We start from the raw sequence: 6,509 nt of genomic DNA, 5'->3' as shown, positions 1-6,509 counted from the left end.
CCCCACTAAAATACAAGTTTTATACAAGCAAGAACCTTGCCTTGCTTGTGGTTACACTCCCAGCTCCTAAATAGTGCCTAGCACATAACAGGTGCTCAGTTGATCATACTGATGTCAGCTGGACTTGGCCTGCAGCGGCTTGAAGTAGGGTTTTGGTTCCCAGCCAGAGATGGGGGTTGGGTAGTGGCAGTGAGAGGCTGTATCCTAGCTGCTTGACCAGTGACAAGGCCTTGGCCCATCAGCTGTGCAGAAAGGAGTTTCCACACAGAGACAGAAGGCAGTGAAACAGGTAACGCGTTTATTAGGAGGAAAAGAGTCTATGTGGATAGACAGGTGGGCAGGCTCAGACAGTGTTGTGACCTCGTGGTAGTTTGAATCGCTTCCATGGGGCGTTTCTTCCGGGTTTCTTTTGGCCGATCATTTTGATTTGCCTGGTTCTGAGTCCATATTTGGTAAATCTCAGGAACTTCCCATGTGTGTGTGATCATCTCTTAGTCAAGATGGATTCCAATGAAGAGGCCTATGGGTAGTTGACATCACTCCCCTTTTGACCTCCAACAAGCTTTATAGTCAGGAAGTTCTCCTTGATTTCGAGAATGAGAAAATATGTGGTCTCTTATCCATTACCTGGGCAGGACCTAGCCTCCTCTCTCGCTCCTGCTGTTGTGGAGTTTCTGTCCACAGGGAACAAACCCCAGCTGCTCACCCTGGGGCCCATCTATATGCTCTTCAATATGACTATATGAAAAGTTCATAAGTCCATCTCTCCCCTCTGAAACACTGACTCATTCAATGAGGACCCTTGGCTTCTACTGCGCAGTCCCAAACAGGGTTACCACCACATACATCTCATCCCCAGCCTTCATCCGTGCAGCATTTACTGAGCATCTATTATGAATTCAGTTGTTGCATTGACAACTATCAGACTGAGACTCTCTGGCTCCGTGACCACTAGCACAGAGAAGGAAAGGGATCTTATCTATTTACTTTGTTTACCGAGAACCTACCCTGTAATAAGCACAGCAATACGAATTTAACACCCATCACACTGAATCCTCACAGTAACTCTACGATGCTATTGTCCCATTTGATAAACTCTGTGCCATGAGCTGGGCTAGTCCACTACCAGGGAGAGAGAGACCCAGCCTCCTCAGAAGCTCTGTCCAGTAGAGTTGGAGCGCTTGTTTTGAGTTATGTTCTAGGAATCTATAGAATATGGGTCTTAACTTGCCCAAGTTCACACAGACAAGCGGCAGAGGACAGGATGCAAACCCAGCCCCTGTCTTTGCCTGACACCAGGCCGACTCCTTCAGCCTCTACTCAGGGCTTGTCAAGGAATCTCGGTGTCTGTGACGTGGCCCCTCACGTGGCCGAGGGCCTAGTCTGGCGCGATGTGATCTGTGCTCAGAGCCTTGTCCCATTTACTTTTCACCACAACACAGACATCACAGCACGTCACTATCTGCCCTCCTCGATCCTCCCCTCCAACATTTAACCCAGTATTCAGCTCTTTATTGTGGTATTGGAAACCTCAGGGCTACAAAGGACTTGAAAGATAATGCAACTCATTTTGATTTTACAGATTTGCAGTCTGAGTCCTAGAGAGGGAAAGAAATTGGCCAAGGTTGTTTTGCCAACAAGTAGCAACTGGAGGTAAAAACTAACAGGAGTTCAGATTAGAATGAACTCCTAGATCTTTTCTTCTCTTAGCTCAGCTCCTTTAAGAAAGGATGGGTCACCTGGGCTTTCTAAATGCAACTGTGCCATCTCTGGGCCTTTTGTTGGAGAAGGAAATGGCAATCCACTCCAGGACTATCGCCTGGAAAATCCCATGGACAGAGGAGCCTGGTAGGCTACTGTCCACGGGGTCACAAAGAGTCGGACACGACTGAGCGACTTCACTTCACTTCACTTTAGGCCTTTTGTGATAGGGGCCAAGGTGAACCTCCATCTCCGCCATCAGCTTTTTACACCTAACCAGAACCAGCCATGTGGTTGGCCTGGCCCTTCTTCCTGCCATTTCCTCTCCACTAGGCCCATATTCGCCCCATCTGTCAGGTACCATCACTTCCAGGAAGCCAGCCTGGATTCACCCAAGGTCACCAAGTTTCTCCTTCCATTGAACCTCCAAAACCTTTCTCTTAGGTAGATTTTTCTCTCTTCTCCACTTAACAGGGGGTGTACCCTGAAGGTTTTGGTCCCTGGATCTTGGTCCTCCATAGCTTGGCCTTTCCCAGCCTCAGCCTCCCTCTCTTCCTTTTTGCTGGATTTAATTACACTTGAACATATTACTTCTCAGTCAGCCAGTCTGCTCTTGGGCCTCCTGAACTCTCTCTTCATTTGATCTCAGCCATTTCCTCTTATTTGCACATCTTGGGAAATGGAGAATGAATCCTTGCATTTGAATCTTCAGAAGCCTAAAAGCAGCCTATGTCACTTTCTGAAGTCCCAGCCTCCCACCAACACACTTGATGTTCTCCTGATTGGCCCAGGGGGTGGGATAAAACAGCTGGATTGAAAGCCTTGATTGAGTCTATTCCCCAACCCCCTCCCATTTCTCCCCCTGGCCTGGTTGCTTGAGGGTCTGCATAGGCCTCAGGTGGATGGGCAGGGAGGGGGGCCGACACTCCACCCCCACCCTCGGATTTTTCCTTACCCTGCAGCTCTTTTAGCATGTCCCCTGGCTGGACCTGTGCTGGGGCAGTCTGAAAAGCCACCAAGGGTGAAACTTTTTCTTTTTTAAAGGTATAAATTCATTTTCATGCCAAACTGCCTGTATCTGCCTGCCTGGCTGCAGAAGAAAACGGAAACGTGGCGAGCCTGGCTTTGTGTGGAAGCTGAAGTCCCGGCAGCCCTGCCCTGGGGGCACGCCTGCTTGCGTCTCCAGCTGCCTGCTGCGATTTCCCCGAGTTCTATTAACTCTGGGCCCTGCTCGTCAGACACACTTCGCATCTTGCCTCCTCCTCCTCCACCCCTGGCTAAGAAAATCTGCTCTGATTACGGGAAGCGAGTGTCCCCTGTTCTCCGATAAGCCTATCAGGAGCTGGGCTGAGGCTCAGGCGTCGGGCTTTGGAAGCTGCTGCCGGCCTCTCAGGGCTCGCCTGGCCGCCTGCCTGGGGGCAAGGGGGCAGCACAGGGTTGTCTCCACTCCAACCACTCGCGTCGTGACCTTGAACCCCTCATTGTATCTCTGCTTCTCAGGTTCTCCTAGCTTAAAAAAATGGGGATAATAATACCCATTCCACCTTATCCCCTCCAAACTGGTATGAGATTCCAATTAGATGAGGATGTGCTAGAAGGAAATACCATCATAAAACTGACCAAGTTTAGACCACAGCATGGTGAGAAAACAAGTCTGGCCCTCTCATTCTACAGATTGAAGAAGCCCGCCAAGGTCACGCAACAACCTGGCTTGAAATGACCAGCCTCCATGCTGTCTGAGCTGGAGAGAGGAAGGGGCACAGGATGGTAAGGAAATCATTCCTGGGGGAGTTTTGGGTATGACCAAGAGAGAGAGCAGACCCAAAGCCCAAAGCTCAGCCTTGCCATGACCCAGTCAATCAACACAGAGCCTTCATCTACAAAACGGATTCGTCTCTGAAGCGGACATCATGATGTCTTGTTCACAGGCCTTTGGAGAGGATTAAATGGAGTAATCCGTGCAAAGTGCGTGGCACATTCCCCAAACACGAGTTCCTTACCATCTTCTATCTTACACAGCTACACGTGCTTTTGAAAAGGGGAGGCACAAGGGGAAAGTTTTCTTTTAGAGCTGAATATTGCCAGAAGGACAACTGTGAGTCTTGGATTTCCTTTTCTTCGGGGGCTTTCCTTATACAGTGACTGTGAAATGGCCATTTTCCCCATCAGCGTAATGAGGAAGGAGAAATATTGCTTCTCCCTCCTTCCCCATTGCTTCTGCTGTATGAAAGCTCCCTCGCAGGTACTCAGGCCAGCCAGCTTTTCATGGAGCTGTGGCCAGATCCTCGCAGAGGGGAAAGTGATTTCTATGAGATTAGCTGAGTGGTGAGCCTAATAGTTATGATCCAATAAACACACTGATTAGGGTCATTTGTGCTCCTTCCCTCCCTCCCTCCCCTCCTCCTGCTGAACCTCGGCAGGACCGTGGCAGGCTCTGCTCGGAAGGGCCTTCAAGAAGATGGCTCAGGCTGGGGCTTCCTGGCCAACTTGACCTGAGGATGCTCTAGGATGGAGCCGCTGGACAGGATAGCCTGCAAGGCAGGCGGATTCGGGTCCTCACCCGTGCCCTGCACCTAGATCGTTCTCTTTTTCTGCACCTGATCTTCCTCCTCTGAATGTCAAAGGTAGAGATAAAAGGGCTGAACTTCGCATCAGAAGTTCTCAAGTTCAAGAGAACTTGCCTTTCACTAGCCATGCCTCGCTGGGTCCATTATTCCATACACCCTTTCACTCTGTCCAAGGCTTTCTACTTGTCTTTGGTTCTCAGTTGGCTCATCTGCAAATGGGCATACTAAATGCCAACCTCAGAGGCTGGTTTTGGGGATCAAGAGAAACATACACATAAGTAGCTTCCACAGACCATGGAACAGAGCAAGGGCGACGTTTCCTTAAGATTCCTTCTGGTTTCTATGGAAATATTTGCGATTGCTGGGCCTAAAAGACGGCTCCAAAGCCACCTGCTGAGGGATATAAAGTGGCTAAGAAGGACCTGGCTCTTTACCATGAGGCATATCACAGAACCAGGCCCTGGGCACCGGGGCTCATTCCCTGTTCCTATGCACAGCGGACTTCTCCACTTAGTCCCGTAGACAGGAGAAAGAGCCTTCCCAGGCCAATTAGTGCCAGGTTGACATCTCAGTTCTGGCCCCACGCAGTCCGAGCCATAGCTGGTTTTCCACATCAAAGGGGTGGCTGGCCTGGCTTAGAATCAATCCTGAAAGCCATTGGTAGGCTTCTGCCTCCTAAAGAGACTGTAAGGCTAAATTGTATTCACACTGGCCTCTAGTGGCAAATTTCCAAAACAGCATGCTAAATGGAAAGTTGGCAGTGGAAGGAAATCTTCTCAGAATGACCTAGATTTCGAAACTTAGGGCTAATAGGGGCCTCATTCTGATCTTCGCCTGATGAATGAGAAAACAGAGTTTCAGAGGTAAAATGATTTGTCCAAAAGCCTTACAACTCATTGTCATTAAACTGGCTCTCTGTGGTTTTAGGGATGCAGTTAGGGATCATGAATTACCTACTTGAACAAATAAGGATCCATTTTTTCAAAATTAGACCAAGCCAGCCTTAGAACGAGACCATTTTCTTCCCCTATACATTTTGCTTTTTTTCCTCCCCTCTTTCATCTGTTAAAAAAATTAAAAATGTTGCTGGACAATCTCCTGTCCTGGTATCGACATGAAGAACAGTAATCTACTCTACAGGCAACAGGGTTCTGAGACCTGGGGCTTTGTAGGCAGTAAACTCTGCCACTTACACAAATGCGCTTCTCAGTGTTTCCTCCTCCACACGTTGCAAGAATGTAGTGCCAGAAGGGGCCACAGTGACAGCTCGGATTGGCTCGAGGATCTGGGGGTAGGAATCGTTTCCCGTGTGCAGGGAAAGCTATTTTGACATATTCTGGAGACGCAATCCAAAAATAAATCAAGCTGAGGACTTCCACAGGGCTTAGTGGAAAGGCTTTGCTGCCGTACCAGCTAAAGCTTGGGTTGGTAAAGCTATTTCTGCAAATGGATCTCAACCTTTTCCTGACAGAGAACAATTTTTAATTTGATTTATTCAGTAATAACCTCTCAAAGAATTGCATAAGGTGCTGAGGGGGCTCCCAGAGAGGAATAAGACAAGGGTTTTTGCTCTCAGAGGTTAGCCCGGTGGGAGGGAGCGATGTGCAACTTCAGGCCGCTGAAATGTTGGGGTGAAGAGGCAGAAGAGTGCGGTGGCTTCAAGGACCACCAGTGCGAAGGACAGCTGTTTCCCAAAGGCCCGTCCCTGTTCTAAATATTTGCTCCAGCTCATTTAATCTTCACAACAGCCTTAAGAGGTAAGGGACCACTACCCTCATTTTGAGGAAACCAAGGCACAGAGAGATTAAGGAACAAGTTCATCACACTTCTGCTAAGTGGTGACGCTGGGCTCTGAGGCCTGGAAGTCTGGTTTCAGAGCCCTTTACCCTCAATGTCATGACCGATGACGACATATCCCTGCCTTTCTGTGATGTCTACTAAATCATACCATCTTAGTCATTCTGGTGCCCTCCCAGGATCTCAGGGTCACATGTGGTCTGATGTCCATGGTACACTAAACGGGTACAGAAGGTGGAAGCGTACTGGTTCTTAAAGCTCCACCTTAGCTGCCAAAGCCACAAGCTGGTAAAGCTCACCCTGTGCTTTGAATCCCTTCAATCTTCTTCATCTTCTGAGAACACTACTGGTCTAGAAGGCAGAAGAAAAGGTTAATGTCCTGACTGCCCATGTTCTTAAGAACCACCCCCTTGCCCCAATTTCATGTTGGGCAAACGTGAGAGT

Source organism: Oryx dammah, unplaced genomic scaffold (genome assembly GCF_014754425.2).
Source record: "Oryx dammah isolate SB20612 unplaced genomic scaffold, SCBI_Odam_1.1 HiC_scaffold_11, whole genome shotgun sequence".
Taxonomy (NCBI): Eukaryota; Metazoa; Chordata; class Mammalia; order Artiodactyla; family Bovidae; genus Oryx; species Oryx dammah.
Note: the sequence above shows the minus strand (reverse complement) of the source record.